This window comes from Ursus arctos, unplaced genomic scaffold, assembly GCF_023065955.2.
Source record: "Ursus arctos isolate Adak ecotype North America unplaced genomic scaffold, UrsArc2.0 scaffold_31, whole genome shotgun sequence".
Classification (NCBI taxonomy): domain Eukaryota; kingdom Metazoa; phylum Chordata; class Mammalia; order Carnivora; family Ursidae; genus Ursus; species Ursus arctos.
The window spans coordinates 13,285,180-13,305,930 of NW_026622997.1; the positions used below are offsets into that span (position 1 = coordinate 13,285,180).

The 20,751-nt window shown below is 37.6% G+C and overlaps 1 pseudogene; it reads left to right on the forward strand.

The window, feature by feature from the left end:
• The first annotated feature begins 2,197 nt into the window (after positions 1 to 2,197).
• On the forward strand, positions 2,198 to 2,858 carry LOC113264197 (protein PIMREG-like; annotated as a pseudogene).
• Positions 2,859 to 20,751: the final 17,893 nt, after the last annotated feature.

Consider the following 20,751-nt stretch of genomic DNA (forward strand, 5'->3'; position numbering starts at 1 on the left):
AATCATTACAACTGTTATTCCTCTTCTCTTCTGGTTGTATTCTTAATGGTTGGGAGCACAAGATAATACTTGTCTCCCACAGGTTTGATGTGATCTTATAAAGCTGACTTTCCCAGATACAACAAAAATGTGACCACATAATTTCAGGGCAATAAGAAAATTAAATTCAGAACGAGGCTTGACCGGACACTACCACTTTGGAATTGATACTCCTGGAACTAAAGATTGGTTTGGCACTCTAGGGATTCACTTAAGTTATTGTTCTAATTTAAGTTATTACATTTATGGGCCTAAATTTTATCTTGCTTGTTGGAATCTGTTACATGGACTGTAAAGTTAAACCCCTAATGCATCATGGTTCTCCATTTGTAAAGAGAAAATATTTTGGTTATTTCACAATGGGTACATTTCTACACCTCGGGTCAATCATTATGCCTGCTTTCTGCTGGGTACCTGGTGACACATTTGCATATTGGAGACACAAGGGACATGGAACAGTTGGGCTGTAAATCTCAAGTTCTGGTTGCTAACTATCCTCCTCAAACTTCAGGAGTAATTTGCACTCCAATTTCTGACTTGTCCGTCCAGTTTCATTTTTATTTACACTTCTGTTTCCAGCTAAACATAAAGTACACTGAGGTACCAATGCTTAGTGATAAAGGGTACAGAATCTACAGCCAGACTGCCTGGGTTCAGATCCTGACTTTATGCTTTTAATCCCTCTGAGTCTTTGTCATCTCACCTGCAAAAGAGGGATAATAATACCTCCTCAAAGAGTAAGTAAATTAGTGCATAATAGGGAGGTCCTTGCACTTGGTAATAACCCAATAAATAATATATATTATCTTTTTTTGATTCTTATTATTCAAAGTGAGATATGATTACATATGTCAGACCATATGTTTTCTTTTCTTTGAAAAGAACTAGGTTTTCTTTTCTGTTTCTTCTTTTCTCACTTCCTTTCCAGAAATAGGTTTTCTTTTCTTTGTTTCTTCTTTTCTCACTTCCTTTCCTCTAATCTTTTGTTCCTTCCTTCCTCCTTTTCTTCTTTCCTTTTCCCTTTCTCCTTCTTCCCTTCCTTCCTTCTCTGTTTTTGTTTTTTCTTTTACAAATATTGATTTTGTGGTGAAGCCACTGATGAGACATTCCCACATGTATACCTCCACAATTTCCAACTTATCAGTCCAGCTGTGAACACTGTTGCTCTTGGATTTTGTGAGCTATCAGAGGATTTCAAGGGAAATATAGAATGTTTTCTTACTTACCACGTGCAGAAGCATGAGCCTCACCTCAATAGAACCGATAAGAGCAATTCCCAATTGTTAAGCCACAGCAACATCCATCTATTAAGAAGGCACCTATATTGGGATCATGGGAGGGCCAGGGTAAAACATGATCTGCACATCAGCATCTGTTTTCTAATTAGGATGGCTCAGTGGCAATTTCCATCCAATAATTTAGTTAAATTTCATTCCTAAAGTATAAATATGCTCCGAAGGCACATGGGTGAAGTTAAATCAATAACTGCATTATTGTAAATTACTTCATAATTATATATTGATAAACAGAATAAGGTTATATGATATCCATTTGCCATATCACTTCATACCTCAGACAACTTCGTAGAAAATTGCATTCTTACATTGTTTTCAAACAGCTTTGCTTTGTACAAAATGCATTTCAGCTTATATTAAAGCAATACAATTTCAGCATAGCATTCCTTGTTTTGTTTAGATTTTCAAACCATATAAACTCAAGGTGTCTGAATTAAATGTCCTCGGAGAATTAGATGTGAAAAAAAAATTAAGGACTTTTAAGACAAACATTGCATTCTCTTCTGGTTTTAGGCCTGGCTAGAGAATACTGGGAGACTGTAAGATATTCAGATATTACAAGTTAACCTGCTTCCCATCTATCCCAAAACCCCTCAGCTTAGATTGTTTTCCTTATCTACTGATCTCACTTCTATCTGAGGTCTCTTCCCTCCATGTGCTATTTGTCATATACTTATTTATGCTGACTGTGTGCCCTAGAACATTCACAATCATCTAATATAAAATATTGTGTCCTGGGTGGAGTGGGCTCTGAGCGGCTATGCTGGGTAGCTGGTCAGTGCTGGGGGCTGTTGGGGTCTGATGGGCTGAATAGAGTCTTGAGCAGGCAGATGTCTTAGAGGTGGCTGGGAGCAAGGGTCTCCATGTGCCAAAGATCATTCCAGAGCCAGAAACAGTTGGATGAGAATGAGGTCGGCCATCTGGAGACCTCCAGTTGGTCCCCGGGCTCCCTGTGCAGCCAGTTCTAGGGGAGGCTGCCCCTTGAGAGCAGTCAGCCTCAACCTCTGGGTAGGAGTCCCCCAGAAATGCCTGGAAACCCCAGAGCCAGGGCTTCCAGGCTGTGACTCGCTCGGCTAAGAATGCCTTGAGTGGCATGTCCTAGAGAATCTAGCAGTCCTGCCAAAGTGGCACCAAGTGGCTGTTGGCAACCCAGGTGAGAGCCAGGATGAGGAGGAGAGGGGTACAGAAGGGCAATAGCCCCCCGTTCACAACCTGAGCCAGAAGAGCACCCACCTGTCTGAAGCTGCCCCCACCCTCTCAACCCTGGACCTGTGGGTGAGGGAATATCACCGACCCTCTATCCAGACAGGCCCATAAGCATACCCACTGCAACCTTCCTCCAGGAGGGAGATGGCCTTCTGGAGTCCCTATTCCTTGACAAAACCCCTCTGCTCCCCAAGTGAGTCTGACCTAGAGCCTTTGGGAGCTGGAATTCAGCATCTCCAGGAGCTGTCACAAGAACTGGTTGGGGCCATTGTAACTGAAGAGACCAGGGACATGACTGTTTCTTTCACTTGTGACTGAGGACAGTGCCTTCAGGTAATGCCCTTCTCCCAAGCACTTTTCTGGGGTTCTTCGTCTCCCTCCTCTTCCTCATGCATGAACATGTGCAAGAAGGGAGTCTTTTCTGGAAAACCCCACAGAGCTGATGGACCTAGCAGGTAGAAAGCTTGCAAGTCTTACCTGCCTGGAGCCAGAGCCGCTGACCCTACTGACCCCATCATTAACTGAGTATACGAGGCCCCCAAGCAACTGGGCCCACCTTCCAGCTCCACATTTTGGAGGGAAGACTATGGTGTTCCCCATTGCTCTGCTTTGAGCACAGTGAAGGACCAGAAGGGAGCTCTGTATTGCAGCACACAAGCCACATCTGACCACCATGCCGTCACATCAGGATCTGTGCATCCCTGCAAGTCCCGAGGAAGCCCAAGGGTCGGCAGTGCCCTTGGACCACTGCTAACAAGGGCCCAGGTGGAGGCTGCTCGGGGGCACTGCTCTCCTGCTCCAGCCACATCTGTTCCTGCCAGTGACATCCTGACCCAACCTGAGAGTGACGGGGAGAAAAGTGGGGGCAGTTGTTCACTCTGTTCCTCTTTTGGGCTTGGAAATTCATCCCCCACTCCAGCATTGTTGAAATTCATCCCCCACTCCAGCATTGCTGCTGTCTCATTTGCAGCATGAAGCACAGGTGCCAGAAGGAATTGGGCAGCTCTGAGCTGTGTACCCGGGAGTGGGATCTTTCAGAAATCGTCCCCTATGTTGCCAGTGCCTACACTCTAGGGAACCCAGCTGCTGTCCTTGCTCCTCCCACCAGAGTTCTGCAAGAAGGGCTGGGAGAGAATTCCAGGCCCTAAGACCTTGGGCCCATGGGTACCTATTTATACTCAGCACAGGGCACTGTGGGTGTGCAAAGAGGGGTAGCACTATTCAGTAGTGATTTCTGCCCTTGATGACTTATTTAAGAAACCTGCATTGTCATTTTATTAAAGAAACCAGCATGTGACTTCCCTAGATAACACTGCTTTTTCATAGTAAAGACTCTTCTTCCATAAAAATAAAACAAAACAAAATAAAATAAAATAAATAAAATAAAATTCTGTCCTATTTCCAGTGAACGTGGCTCAATTTTTGGTTGAGAAAACGTGATGACTGTAATATACCTACTAATTAATGTGTCGCTTGTCTTTTAATCGGAGCTTATGTTCACGGCTTGGGTATGTCCTTGGTATGACACCGTTCTATGCTGACTTTGTTCCTCTCTGCAAAAAAAGACACTGGGAGAACGTGTGTGTTTTAGGTGCAGTCAAACTTGCCCTTGAATCTATTTTCATCATTTGTTAGATTTTTTACTGTAACCAAGTCATTTAACCTCTTCCTATATGGCAGTATTATCTCCCTCACCAAATAACATTTAAATGAGATTATATGTTTATGACTAGTCTTGGTCCTTAACCCTTAGTGGACACTCAATATATGGTAGGGATTATTGTGGAACAATATTATTATAAGTTCATTATGTAAAAGCAATGATCTTTCTGTTCCTGATCACACTGTTTATCTCACCAGGTCTCCTCTTAAAATATTGGTCATTATTTCTGTGAAATGAATTTATAGTTAGTGGTATTTTGTGTGATCCTAAAACAGTATTTCTCAACCATCTTTGACCATCCATTAGTTCCTTTCCCAAATTCCCTGAGCCAGAAACTTCAGGGATGGCTCTGTTTCTGTACCCCACACAGAAGTCCTGAAGTGAAATATGGTTAAGAACGACCAAGCTAAACATCTGAATAGGATTTGAAAGTAATATCTAAAGAAAATTTGCTTTCCTTCATGGTAATTTGCAGGGATCTTCAAGGAAATTTGCAGTATCAGTGTTTGGAATTGGAAACCTGGCTCATCAGATGTCCTGGGTCAGATCGTTTCTAAGCAGTAGAGAGTAAAAAGATAGTGTTGTACAGATTCTGAGTCCTCCACACATGTCATTTTCGTGCAAGTGACGTCTAGGGACAATGAACAGTAAAAACACCTTCTAAGCGCAAATCCTCATGGTGGTGGAAGTGGGAATTTTGCTTTGACAGACAGGCCCACCAAAGTTCAGAAGCTCATTGCTATTTGTGTGACTTGGCCCTACTCTTTTGCCTGAGCCACCACTTGGGAGAACTCCCTCCTTTATCCTAGCCCTCACTGTCTTAAAGATGGTTCCCTTAGAATCACGGAACCACCCAAGGTTTTCTCCTTAGTTTGCTTCATTGTAAAACATTACCCATTGTGAACTGTTGGTCAGCAGGTTATTCTTCTCACCCTACAGCCCTGTTAAGGAGAAGTGGAAGAAGTGGAAGAAGTGGAAATGAGGGTGATGATGGTGTTTGGATTACATCCACCATTGATTTGGTAATTAGCTCTAGAACCATGCATAGATAGAATCGTAATCTCTGTGTATTCAGCCCATTATATTTTCCAGCTTCCTGTTCTATTCAGACTTCAAATACATGGAAGTATTTTCTGAAATCTAAATTGATATTCTGAATGATTCAGGACATGATGCCTCAAGCCATATCCAAGAAAAGAGAAAAGTTGTGCTTAATGAGCAATTATCCACTTAAATTGAAGAGAGGTGAGAAAGGAGCTCAGTGGATAGAGAAGATGAACCTAACAAGTAGCCTTTGCTCACCTCTGTGATAAATCGAAAATCCTGACATTTTGAATAGTTTTATTTGCACAATTAATTTACAATTACCTGGATAATCTTTTAAAAAATAATTGAGCGCTTGCATGATTTTCATTAATTTCTCTTGATACCTCATAAATGCAAGAGGATTTGCATTTGAGATGCATAAAAAATGCAAATCATATCTCTATCTCTTCTTAACCACCAAAAGGCTTATTTATGATCATAACTTTTTTCAGTATCATTCTAACTGTAATGCACCATTAAGAAGGTCACACAGAACATTTACAATGTAATCTAGAAAGGAAATCTGGCATTAGTGGATTATTGCCTTCTGTATTATGTGGGTAGGAATTCAAAATACGTTACTTGAAAAATGAGGACATGCTTTAAGATTAAGGATTAATTAACCAATTCATTCATTTATTCACCCACATCCATGTAACAAATATTTATTGACCATCTCCCTATGAGCAAGGAGCTGTTCTATCTGGAATTTTATCAAGAAACAGGACAGACAGGGTTTCTCTTCTCATAGGTCTTACATTTTAGTGAAGAAAGTGATCAAAATAAGTAAACAAACAAGAAAAATATCAGGCTTAAGTAATCCAGCAGAAATGACTTTATTTTTAAACCAAAACTCACCATGCCCAAGTCTAAAAAGGAGTCATAAAAACATGTTTTTAAAACTAGTTTTTAAATGTTGCCTCCATGTTAAAATTGTTCATCTCTTCTGTTTTTATAGGAAAGTCACTTAGCCCTGTAGTATTCAAAGGTGAGAAAAGTCGTGAAAAATAAAAAATGTTGGACTAATTGGTATTAAGCAAACTCTGGTGGAAGAAGCTCCTTTAATGGTCTCCTGACATCAGGGTCATCTAGGTCAGGAATCAAACACCTTTTCTCTTGTTTGCTGACTGCTCTCCTTACTCATTTTATCACACGCACTTACTCGGGTCACCTAAGTGGTTACCAATCTCCTTTGTTCTCTTTTTCTAAGAGGGCACTTCTTTGTCCCTGGTGACTCAAGAGAAGTCAATTATTTTTGACAACTGCTGCCCAGACAAAAGCAGAGATGATGGAAATGTTCAACACTTGGAAATACCTAGATTCCAAGTGTTGGGATTTCTAGGAGCTTGAGTCAGTTAAAATCTATCTTATTTATGTATTGATTTTTTTAGTGAGAAACATCAGTCATGTAAATGAATGCCAAACCAATTCTCAGAAGGAAATTGCTTTGATATGGTCCACCCTTAATCAATGAAACTGGTATTATATATTTGCTTTACATATCAAGGAGGTTTGAGGATCATTTTAAGGATAGGTGTTACTCTATTTCAGCCAAAATTCTCTTCCTGTTACTCTGAGTCAAATGTCCTATACATGGGTATACCAGTTCTCAAATTTCTGCAACTGATTTAAAAACTATGCAGACACCTGTGTATTTAGGAGGCAAAATCTGTTTTTGGAACTCATAAGAGCTACTTATATAAAGTAAATAGAATTTTTTAAATGGATAACGTAACATTTAGACACAAAAGTATCTTTAAAAGTAGTAACATCGATATTAGTACAAGCAATGGGCCCAACTCTCTAGAGTCTATATTTTGAAGACCACCTGTGGTAACGTGTGGTAGTCATCTGTAGTCAACAAGCAATGTTGAAAGATGGGAACTGGACAACATGCGGTACTTGTCCATGTCCTGTAATACTGTAATTACCTGATATGGCCCTGTGTAGGTTTTTTTTTTTCCTAGTAGTGAAAGATGTCTTAATAGAACATCAGCAGACTCCTTGATGCAAGGTCAGACACAGGGGCCAGCAAGCAAAGGTGGAGAAATTGAAAGCACAGATTACATATGGTACACTTTACAGGAGAAAGATGCCCTCTATTATTCCCTTTTGAATATATGAAGGGTATGAAAGAGATGATTCCTAGATTCCTTTCATATCACAACCTTGTGTTTTTGTAGATACATATCTGTTCTTTCAGTGCTTAGCCTGACCGACAGTGGCCTCCTCCCTCCTTGAGAGAAAAGGACATAACTGATAACTGATTAATTACCTGTATGTTGTACAGTGCCTGGGAAAAAAAAATGCTTGTCAAACTAAGACGATGATGAAATGAGTTAATTATAACAAATATGAAATTCCTATTCATAATGAAGTCACTTTTTCCCAAGGATAAACACTAGTATATTATGCTGGTGTCTTTTGTTTTTATTTAGTCCCTATTCCAGGTATACATTGACACATGTTTGTTCAAATGTGTGAGCCTTGACACCCTGTTGGGCTCTTTGGCCAGGAAAATCAAATATATTTGCCTGTGTGTGGACTTACTTAACAGACATTCCACCATAAACAAAGAGCATTATACTCTTCTGTATATGTACAACTACCAATTTGGAATCTGAAGTTTTGCTTCTGATCGTTTTTGTGGTACCTCTTGTGGTACCCATGAAATTCTAAAAATTTACAAGAGTTACATATAGAAAATTCAAATCCTGAGAAAGTGTGCTGGAAGAGAACAAGGATATTTAACAATGATTTGTATATGAACACCATCATTTTATTTTCTGTAAAAAGAAAAGTACCCTCTAAGATGTCATTTGATAAGTTTCATCTTCTTTAGGAAGTCTTCCCTGATACCTTACCTGCTGCCTCCACACACACACATATCTCTATCACACACTCTTGGCTCAGTTGTGTGTCCTTCTTCCACAATTTTCTACACTGCATATCAGGTGGGTCCTTATCATACTATCTACATCACAGTGTGGTTATCTGTTTATCCATAGGTCTCCCAATTGACCATAAACACCTAAAGTGAAAAGACCAGAGCTTATTCATGTCTGAATCCTTCATTTTTATCACAATGCTTTGCTCTCAGTAAGCTCTCGAGAGATGTGTGTTGCATTGAATTAAAATGACTTTCACTTAGGTTTAACAGTAGACTACTTATTGCTTACCCAACTTACTCAGGGGACAAGTCTCTGGTGTCATTTTCATTTGCATCCTGGCCATGATCTGGACTACTGTCAATATCACGGTATACAGAAAAGCAGACTGAGCTATGATGAGCCAATCTAACTATACATAAGATATCCTTATTAGCAAAGAGTCCAGGCCATCAGACTAGTTAATTGTAGCTTATGGTTATCATGGAAATGTGGTTATGACTTTGACATCAATTTTTCTTACCAAAACTTCCTTTCACTTTAAAAATATTTATGATATAACAATTACAAAAATAACTACATTTAGTGAACATTTCCAGTATTCCAAATACCTAGATACATGAGATTACTATTTCAGTTAACCGTACGAATAATATTATTAGATAAAAGACTTCTACTATTTGTCCGTTTTTAAAGTATTTTGGCTTGTATTTAAAAATAAATGACAGAAATGAGAAAATTGCATAATTCCAGGCAAAATTCTTTTTAACACCAGATTTCTCAACTAAGATTTTGTTGTTGTTAATTCATCTTTCTATCCTCATTGCTGGTGTACAGTGAATGCTCAGAAGTAACTAGAATTCATTTAGAGTGTACAATATGCTAAACCACACTATGATGTGCTGCCTTCCATCAAATCTCTTACCACTAAATTTTTCTCAAAAATCCTCGCAATAGTCCTTTGCAATAGGTGAGTTTATTATTTGAGTCTTGAGTTTAAAGTAACTTGATGAAGGTTAAATTAAGAACAGGAGTTATCTTCTTAATCATCTCTAGCCATAAATATTTGTTGAATAAATCATCATATGCATTTTGATCAAGCATGTGCTTATTTTAAATAATACATCATTTTTTCCTTAGTCCATAGTATTTTTTGATCATTTGAGAAAACGTAAGAAAACAACACAAAAGGGAAAGATGAGGTGTCTGGGTGGCTTAGTTGGTTGAGCAACCGACTCTTGATTTCAGCTCAGGTCATGATCTCAGGGTGTGAGATAGAGACCTCAGTCCAGCTCCAGGCTCAGTGGAAAGTCTGCTTGAGTTTCTCTCTCATTCTCTCCCTTTGCCCCTCCCCCCGCTCCTGTACTCTCTCTCTCTCAAAATAAAATAAACAAGTCCCAACACACACACACACACACACACACACACACACACACACACAGAAGAAAAAGAAGGAAAGCTGAAAAGACAGAGAGGACAGACGGTAAGAGAGAGATGGAAGGAGAAAAAGAAAGGTGGACAAAAAAGAGAATAATCATCATAAGCAAGAAATGATGCCTGTGATGCAACAGATTATAATTTTTTAAGTACCTGAATTTAGAAAAATGAGTGGTGTACTCTACTATTGACGATTTGAAGGAAAACTAGCTAATAGCACGTCTTTATTTTGCAGATGTTTATTTGATGTAAAAAATATGTTCTGAACATTCTTTAGTGATTCTTTCCTTTGGAGGTCTTTGGTTATAGAAACCTGTCTTAAAACTTGTATTACTCTGAATATGTAGAAAGCCCAACTGTTAAAAAAAAAAAAGTGGAATTTTTTGGTTCATAAATAGTGAATAATTATCACCGAGTAAGCCAGTTTACTTCCTGTTGGAATCTGGGGTAAGTTTGCCTATATAACTATATGAAGAGCAAAAATATTCTCAAAATCTTTCTCTCAGCATTCTAGAAAAATCCAAATGGAAAGGAGATCGTCTGTACCAGAAGTAAGAGATAACTATTCCTAAAAATAGTAGACAATAAATATGAGTGAAAGAATAAACAAATGAATCAAAGTTGCCTGTAGTTGGGGAGTGGTCAACCTTGTTGTATGGGGAATAGCACTACACATGGACTACTAGTCCTTGGGTCTTCCTTGAGCTCCTTCTATTAACTTAAGCAAAATATAGGCACCCACTTGCCTCATGGGTAAAACATTGCCGATAGCATCTGCCATGTTTTTCCCATTGGTGTTTTTATGAGTTGCATAGATTAATATACATGGATAAAATTCATGAAAATAGTTATAGACTAGATAGTTAGCATATACTTAATTAGTATGAAAATAAAATAAAAATAGCATAGGAGACTAGGTATTTATTAACAGCTAATAAATTAAGTATTAATTAGAACAGTATTATGTCTCATCTAAAAGTATAGTTTTGGTAAGTAGAAATCCCTCAGGGCTGAACATTTCTCTAATTGATAGCAAGAATTCGGAATGTTAACTATTTAAGTATATGTAGGGTGGCTTTCCTTTTCTTCATGATATTGCCTTGTTTATCCCTCTGATTTATCATCCCATCCCACTTTAAGCAGGCTATGCACTTTAATGCTATCTTGTTTATGGGAACTAATAAAAGAAAATTCTTTGCAATGGGAGATTTGCTTTATTTAAATGCAAATTAAAACTATATTCTTTCAGTTACAGGCCAAAGATTATAAACGCATGCTGTTTAACAATTTCAGGCAAAAGTAAGGATGCTTTTCCTTCCCCATAATCTAATGAAATTGATTTAGTTCTTGTAAAATGGTGTAACTAATTGAGCTGTGACATTTATACTATCTTATGTATGTTTTACGCTGCTTCTTAAAAGAGACAGTAATGTTTATATAAGAAATGGAAAAGACAAAATTGCTAGACTAGTAAAGAAATCGACTAATTTGAAATTTCAGGAGAATCTTTCTGTTTTACTGTTCAACTGCTACAATCAAACAAATATAGTAAAAAGAGGATGTGGTTCATATATACGATGGAATATTATTCAGCCATCAGAAAGGATGAATACCCACCATTTGCATCGACATGGATGGAACTGGAGGAGGTTATGCTAAGTGAAGTAAGTCAAGCAGAGAAAGATAATTATCGTATGGTTTCACTCGTATGAGGAATATAAGGGATAGCCTGGAGGACCATAAGGGAAGGGAGGGAAAACTGAATTAGAAGAAGTCAGAGAGGGAGACAAACCATGAGAGACTCTGGACTCTGGAAACCAAACTGAGGGTTGAAGAAGGGAGGGGTAGGGGAGGGAGGTAACTGGGTGATGGGTATTAAGGATGTACTATATGTTGGCTAATTGAACATAACAACAACAACAACAACAAAATGGTTGTTCTTCTGCCCTCTTTAGTGTATCTGTAAAATCATTAGCCATTAGGAAAATTCAAATCAAAACCACACTGAGATACCACCTTACACCAGTTAGAATGGCAAAAATTGACAAGGCAAGAAACAACAAATGTTGGAGAGGATGTGGAGAAAGGGGATCCCTCTTACACTGTTGGGAATGCAAGTTGGTATAGCCACGTTGGAAAACAGTGTGGAGGTCCCTCAAAAAGTTAAAAATAGAGCTACCCTATGACCCAGCAATTGCGCTACAGGGTATTTACCCCAGAGATACAGTCATAGTGAAGAGAAGGGCCATATGCACCCCAATGTTCATAGTAGCAATGTTCACAATAGCTAAACTCTGGAAGGAGCTGAGATGCCCTTCAACAGACAATGGATAAAGAAGATGTGCTCCGTATATACAATGGAATATTACTCAGCCATCAGAAAGAACGATTACCCAACATTTGCAGCAACATGGACAGGACTGGAGGAGACTATGCCAAGTGAAATAAGACAAGCAGAGAAAGACAATTATCATATGGTTTCACTCATTTGTGGAACATAAGAAATAGCAAGGAGATCAGTAGGAGAAGGAAGAGAAGAATGAAGGGGGAGTAAACAGAAGGGGGAATGAACCACGAGAAACTATGGACTCTGGGAAACAAACTGAGGGTTTCAGAGGGGAGGGTGGTGGGGGGATGGGTTAGCCCGGTGATGGGTAGTAAGGAGGGCACATATTGCATGGAGCACTGGGTGTTACATGTAAACAATGAATCATGGAAAACTGATGATGTACTGTATGATGACTAACATAACATAATAAAAAAAAATTTTTAAAAAAGAATTAGTAATCGTTACCTTGAAAGGACCCTCTAAGAATAAGTACAGTAACTTGCCAAATGGATTTAAGTTTTAGAGAGTCAAAAAAGGAGCCTAGTCAGTCTCTGGAATCAGATAAGGCCAATTTCCTTCCTTTTAAGCTCACATTAGCAATCATCAGATTTTAAGAAAAGGATTCAGAAATCGGGGAGGCAAAGAAACAGAAGTAAATACCTTGCCAAGAAGGATCACAGTTGTGCGTACCTAGGCCATGTGATTAAGAAAATGAAATGGGCCAAGAATTAAGTAAAAAGTGTCTGAGTGTAATTTTTTTTCCTGTTCCCATCTTAGGATTCTAAATAGAACATGGTCGTCAGAGAGAGAGAGAACTGTACTTCTGCTCTCTTAGAGCTTCCGTTCTGGAACTGTGATTATTTCTACTTCCAGTCAAAAACTACTTATTTCAGGTGCTACCATTTCATCCTTTCACATATTGGAAGGCGCATTTTCTCTAATTATGTTCTTAAATGCGATTGCTTGTGATTGACTTTGAGGCCCATGGGAAAAGATCTTCTGGTACTATGAAACAGTAACTCACAATAGTACGATGACCCAGCCACTCCTTACGTTGCTTTACTTTATATCCCCTACGTAGAGGCAAGGTTTTGTTGTTACTTATGTAACAACAGGTAGTGATTAAATAGAATGGATTACTCCTACCTGTGCAATGTGAATAAGATTATTTAACGTTAAATATATAAGTCGATGAAAAACATGGAAGAACATACTCAGAATCCAATTTCACAGAAGAGTAACAAAAAATAGTGTTCCCTACAGTCTATTCAAATTCCATTTTTGCTAGGAGGTCAATTCTATAGAAAGCTGATTGTGCAATAATTAGAGAAAGCAAGGTACTTTATTTCTTTTGCACAAATAACTCGTGAAAATGTTAAAAAGATGGAACAAATTCAGTAAAATAATGCTCTTCCAATTTGCCTGGCCCCCGCCGCAAGCAACATTTCTTAGCTTTTCTGCTCTATATTTTTATATAGATACGATGTTTAATATAGTGGTATTTCTTTTTATGGCATTTCCCACAAAAGTATTATAGTTAAAAAGTCTGAATTTTTAAAAATTCTGTACCTAAAAATGAAATAAAAATGGCATTTCTAATAACCACATTACACAGTGTAAATAATTAATAAGATCTAGTCCAATCATTCTGAGAACAAATATCTTGAATAAGAATGAGGAATATTTCCCAAGTGTTTTCCATTCTAATGTTTAAAGAGGTTCGTGTTTGTTTTGAAAGTTAATCCATTGATTATCAATTGGGGAAAACATCCTTTTGCAGTCCGTAGTAATTGACAATAGCTAAAGAAGCAATTAAATGCTTCAAGAAGCTCATTTAGGCAAAAGAAAAGAAAAAAACTCCTCGGATTTATTGTAAAGCCACTATTGGGCTAGACACACATATTATTCAACTAACTCACATTGCAACCCTATGAGTTAGGTGTTATTCCCCACCCCCAATATTTATCCCCCCCCAATACATACAACCACCAAGTTTCTTGATGAGGAACTAAAAGTCAGAGAGATTAAGTAACTTGCTCGAATTTCATGAGGTGGACCTGAAAAGAAGATCAGGCTTGAAAGCCCAAGCTCTCTATGCAGTCAGCTGTTGGACAGTTAGGATCAAATGATGTTGAATGTAAAATAGGGAAAATGTTATAGGAAAATGTTATAGGAAAAATGTGAGTTCTTATTTTCACTTTCATGTAGTGGTTCTGTAATTCTTGGTAAGAGGATGTACAGAACCTGAAACAATAGCCTGCGTTAGAGTGTAGATTTTGGATTTTTCAATATATGAGTAACAATTGCATCTTTGGGATGTTCCAATTGAGGAAACATTTCTGAGCAGACTTTTCCATTTCTTTACCTTGTGAGTCAGCTGGGAATTCACTAGAATTTGCCTGTTTAGACACAACTGCTATATGCATGGCAACGCCATTTCTTGCTGCTCTGACTCCTTTTATTATACTGCATGACTGGAATTTTAGGTAGGGAGAAAAAAAAAGAACCATTTCCCTAAATTAGATGAACCTTTGCACCTTTGGCAGCTCAAGTTAATCCCAAAACTGCCCTGAAGATGGAGTGGGATCTGGGGCATAAGGACTCTCCACCAGGTTGAATTAGAAAAAATATATCCGAGTAGAATGACAACCAGAGAGAAAAACATAAGCATGTGCATGAAAAGATATAAGAGCTTGAAGAGATATAAGAGTTGGCTGTAAGATTCAAATGAGCTATAATAAAAGTATCTGGTTGGATCAGATTTGGGGGGAAAAAACGTTGTTATTAATGAGTCCAGTACCCCAACTGATAGTTGCAAAAGAAGTAGATTGGCAGAAGAACTCGATAGCTGCACATTACTCCTTGGGAAAGATAAGGCACAGTGAGAAACTCAAAAAATGCTAATTAAAAATGTACAACATTTTGATTCAACAATTCCGTAAATTACTCAGTGCTCACCATGGTAAATGTAGTTACCATCTGTCACCATACAACATTATTAAAATATTATTGACTATATTCCCTACATTGTACTTTTCATCCCTGTGACTTATTTATCTTATAACTGAAAGTTTGTGCTTCTTAATCCTTTTATCTATTTCACCTATCTCCCCATCCACCTTCCTCCTGGCAATCACCAGTTGGTTCTGTATATTAAAAAAGCAATAATTTTATATATATAAATAATATATGTATGTAATATATATAATATATAATGTATATATTATGCATATAATATATATAATATATTATATAGTGTATATAATATATAAAATATATAATATCACTATATAATATATATGCATATGATATGTGTATATATACATATGAGGTATATGCATATATATGTGATCACATATAATAATATAGTATATGATCATATATAGAGAAATGTTTATGTGTTATATGTAATATATTGTATATTATATATAATGTATATTTAAACCTAAGTTCAGTCACATAGTGTTCTATATCTTATACCACTGGTTAATACTTGATTTTGATATAAAGATTAGTTGAAGTGGCATAGATACCCTAGAATATAGTAAACACGAAGAATTAACAGCAAAATATTAAAACCCAACTAAACAGAAAAGGAGTAGATGACAAGAAGGAATACATATGTCATTAATATTTATGAGTCATAATCATTCAATATAATATAATTGCCCAATAAGGGTGTTCTTAATGAATGTTTGAATTATATATACAGTGAATTAATTTTCAAAATTTGCATTTAGTACACCACAAAGATTCATATGTTTTGAAAATACATGGTAATATTTATTCTATTGAGACATTTGTAAATCGGTTTAGTTGAATGTATACACTCCTAATTTAAGCAAAAGCATAGTTTCTATAGACTTTATGAAAAATAATTTGGGATGTTATTTATTTAAAAGTGAAATATGAAGTTATGAATGCCTTGATTTCATTCTAATTATTTCAAAGGAAAGAAGGAAAAGAATGCAGGGAAAATGTGGGTCTTTTTATGGCTTAATTAGCATTATAGTATTGCAAATCCTTTTTCCATGATTTTCTCAAATTTTGCAATTACAGAATTGTTTTTGGGTAGTCATACAGAAATGATTAAAAGAGTAGAGAAGAGGATCAATAGAAAAAGATTAAAGGGACTGTCATTTTTCAGCCTAAGGAAGAGCGAGAAGGCTGAAAGACTTCAAATATATGGGGTTTTAAACATTGGGTGGTGATTAGTTGCTATTAATTTATGTCAACAAAGGAGGAGAGGAAATACGTGAGACTGCATCATGAAGAATTTAGATTAGACACCAAGGATATCTGACTATGGAAATAAAGAACTACGGAATGCTGTTTGTTTGGGGATTCAACAGTTAAATTCAAATGTCCTCAGCACAATGTATGGATCTTCCACCTATGAAACTTTACAGGACATGTGTTCATTACACTAACTTGAAAACACAGAAAAACATAAAGCAAAAAGTCACCTTTATGGTCATCCCTCTAAAAGAATTCATGTTAGCATCACGTATGTATTTTTCTTGCAAATACTTTGTCAAAGTATTGATATATTTGTGTGTTAAAAATTTAAAAATCACAAAACAGAACTGTCAAAAACCATATAAAAAAGAATATAAATAACTTCCATTGTTATATGTATTCCCTTTTCAATTAACATAATGTGATGTAATGAGGAAATTTCTCTCATCACCTACTGCTTTTGAAAACATAACATTTCAGGGGCATCTGGGTGGCTCAGTTGGTTGGGTGTTTGACTCCATTTCAGCTCAGGCCATGATCTGGGATCCTGAGAGGGAGCTCCCCTCTCAGCGGGGAGTCAGCTGGACGTTGTCTCTCTCCCTCTGCCCCCCTCCCCTCCCACTCTCTCTCTCAAATAAATAAATCTTTACAAAAAATGAAAACATAATATTTCATTTTATGGATATGCCATAATTTATTTAATCAATTTATTCTCGAACCTTTAGATTATCCCATTTTGTAATCATCAAAAGAAGCACTCCTGGTGTCCTTTTGAGTATATTTTTAATCCATTCCTGATTATTTCCTTAACCTATATTTCTCCAGTTAGAATTACTGGAGCAGAGGGTCTGAGCAATTTTAAGCCTTTTTACAAATCTTGACAAATTGTTCTGCAGCACAGATATATCTTGTTAATGTCACCATTTTTAAGTAACAAGTGACTGAAGATCAAAGTAACTATGTTTCCTCGTATTTAGTCCTGTACTGGGGAACCATGATAGACTTTAAACATTATTTTCCTGCAGAATTTTTTGTTTCCACTTAGAAAAAAGAACACACGCCTAAAAGGACCTTAAACCCTGACATCAGTGGAGGTTTACTAAACCGTATCAATAAGATCATGTCATTCTCAAGAAAAGCATGTTTCAAATAAAAAGGAAATGTCAGCCTTGAGCGTTTTTATTAACAACCCTCTCCCCAGCTTACCTTCGGACTCAGCTTTGGCTGACCACTTCTTCCGTCTGGTTTATTTGTATTAGAAATAAGTGGATTCATTAGCTAGTGCCACTGGTGGGGAGGCCAGGCCTGTGAGTGTCCAGTAACAGATAATCGTTGTACTTATCATGGGGTGACTGATGTTTACTTTGTTGATGGCCGCAGGAGCCGATGTAATCGGAGATAGGTCTTTGTTTACTTCTTGTTTTACTGATAATGCTGACCCATTTGAAACCAGTGAGAAAGAAAAATAAACATTCGGGAATATGGAACTGGTAGTGACTCCTCCCTTGGTGACTATCTTGGAATCTCTTCAAAGGCTTCTTTTAACCCACTCTTGCCCCAACAAAAAACTTTATCTTGTCTTTCTTCTCCCAATTAAACCCAAAGTCATCAACATCCAACCAAATAAAAAAAAAAGCACATTAAAAACATCAAAGACTAAAATGATGACTTAAGGAGAGTTTTTATCTGGCACCGAGTTTTCCGGGTGCTCAAGTGTTTGGGGTCGGCTATTTGCTAATGACGTGTATTTATAACTGAGCCGGTCTACAGCGATTGAAATACTCCTTTAGAATGTTACGTTAGATTTTTCCACACTGGCTTGTTTGTTCCATACTTTGGATAGGTTGAAATGATTTTCTTCTGGACAATATGAAAGAAAGATGAAGTGAGAGAAACATTTTTTATAACTACTAATAACATCTTTCATGGAAATGTATTTTTGTGCCGCACAAAATTTATTTTATTAAGCTATTGGTTACATTATCTTAATAATCTACACAGCAAATATTCATATTTTACATGTGAAGAAAGTGAGATATAAGGAGGTTAAATAATCCCCCAAGGGCAGAGGGCTGGCGATTACTGGCTGCGGACACAGTAGCACTCCTGCCTGAGCCTGGAGTCCATACTCCTAGCTGCAACACTGTGCTGCCTCTGGACTTTATAGTTCCCAATATGCATGAAGCTGATACAAAACAAACGTATTGGAGTCTGTACATTCCAATGAGTAATGTCCATTCGGCTGGACTGGGCGTGTGCCCACCATCTTCCTAGACGTAACACTTACCTCCGGAATGACCAGGCACTTCTGAGTTGTTTAACTGTCCCCCTGAGGAACTCAGGCTGTTTGCCACCGTTCAAACCACTTTTGCTATTCCAATTTTGGAATTATCTTTATTTGCGATTTGAATCACAAGTAAATGAACTTTATCATTTCATCAGTTATACCTTTCAAATTATATATATAGCATATATATATTATATATATTATATGTATAACATATATATAATTTGTTTATGGATATAATGTATATGTATACATAACTTCACTACCAAAAATTAGTTATTATATTTGCCTTTTACATGTGTTTTATTTTTTTATTTAAAAAAATTTTTTTAAGATTTTATTAACTTATTTGACACAGAGAGAGAGACAGCAAGAGAGGTAACTCAAGCAGGGGGAGTGGGAGAGGGAGAAGCTGGCTTCCCGCTGAGCAGGGAGCCCGATGCAGGACTCGATCCCAGGACCCTCGGATCATGACCTGAGCTGAAGTCAGACATTTAATGACTGAGCCACCCAGGCGCCCTTACATGTGTGTTTTTTAAAAAATTACCTAAAATCTCAAAGAATTACCGTGATCTTGCACAGTGGATCCTGAAAGAAATTTCAATAGAACTTGAGGCGTTGCTGCACCGTTAGAAAAAACATAGCCTCTAACAACCACTTTTAGGGACCATTGTTTGTGTTGAGTTTTAATAAACTTGTTAAAAAGCATTCATGTTACCTATACTTGTATATACTACATTCACAGCCTACATATACTTTTTAAAATTGTGTTGCATGCAGTTAAAATGCACGATGTGTTTGGAAAGCTAACAATTATTTCCCAGAAGAAAACTTATTAGTTAAAACATGTAGTGCATAAAAGATAAAAATCAGGGGCACTCCCCCCGGAGCTGCATTGGGCTGTAGCTTCGTAGGGGTGATGACTGTCACATCTCCCACTGCTGCTTTATTTGCTTTCAGTCAATCTGGCAGCTTCAGCAACAACAGCCTGAGAACTCAATCCATACTTAAGAAGAAGATACTTGGAATAGCAGACGGTTTGGGAGGGCATTTTAAAAATAAATGAAATAAAGATGTTGCTAAAAGCTATCTTCGGAGAGTCACAAGGCTGACGGGAAAAAAAAAAAGTTTCAACTCGAAATGGGTGTAAACTTGCCAAATGGTTTGCTCTGTCATGGAGGGCGGCGATGCTGGCGTGCAATCCAGGGTGTTCAGACTATCGGCACTGTTAAAGCTTATGCCAGATCTTCAATCCAGATAAAAACCTGGGTTCTTAGAAGAAAAATCCATTTTAACTATTGCATCCGTTTTCCGGGAATACAATTCAAAATAGCAGGGAGCGTTTGGAAACAGTTCTTGGTGGTCGTACTCATTCGAATGAACACCGATAAGGGGATGTTGATGCTGAGAGCAGCCCTACACCAACGATGGCTTACTCAGGCTGGGGCTACACTACGAGATGCTGTCTACTCGGTGTGGATAATTACAAAAGCTATAATGAGAAGGATATTTACGATGATACCAAAGTGGCATGTGGTATGAGTCTCGTATGAATTCCACCTCGCTCATGCAATGGGGAGCCCTGAGATAGCTGTGATGGGGCAAATGATCACTATTTCTTGTTCAGGGTTAATTTTGTTTCTCGAATTAAATTTTGCTTATCCTCTTCTATGCGTTCAAAATAGTTTCTTCCTATGGCAGCATGTATTCGGATATGAACTGGTTCATCCATGAGACACTAAAGGCACTTTCCTTGTGGCCTAGAAGCTTTGTGGGGATGTGTGTTTTGCTTGTAGCTTGGGTAAAATATAATAATAACAATAATAATATTATTAAAAACAACAACAACACTGAATGTTCACTTTGCACCAGGAACTTACCTGATCCTCACGACAACATTTGGGTTAATACTTCATCACCTGTTTATTTATGTTGAACCTGAGGTGTAGAAGGTAAAGTAACTTTCCCAAGGTTAGATCGGTAGTAAGTGACAGAGCTGGGCTTCTAATCCAGGGAGTGTGAGAGCCATGTTTTTCCTTGCACTACGTCTCACACGTCATACAGCATCTGGACAAGGACCTTCAATTTCCATAGTAGACAGTCCAACAACCTGCTCAGACTGTGGCTTGAACTCACACACCTCATCGGAGCAAAGAGCCAAGGTCCTGAAACAGAAGGAAATCAGTTCACTAAAGAAACTGGACACTGGTAAGTGTGGAGGAAAACCAGAGATGAGGCCAAGGTGACATGAGAGAGAAGCCAACCAGCTCAAGCCTTACGGG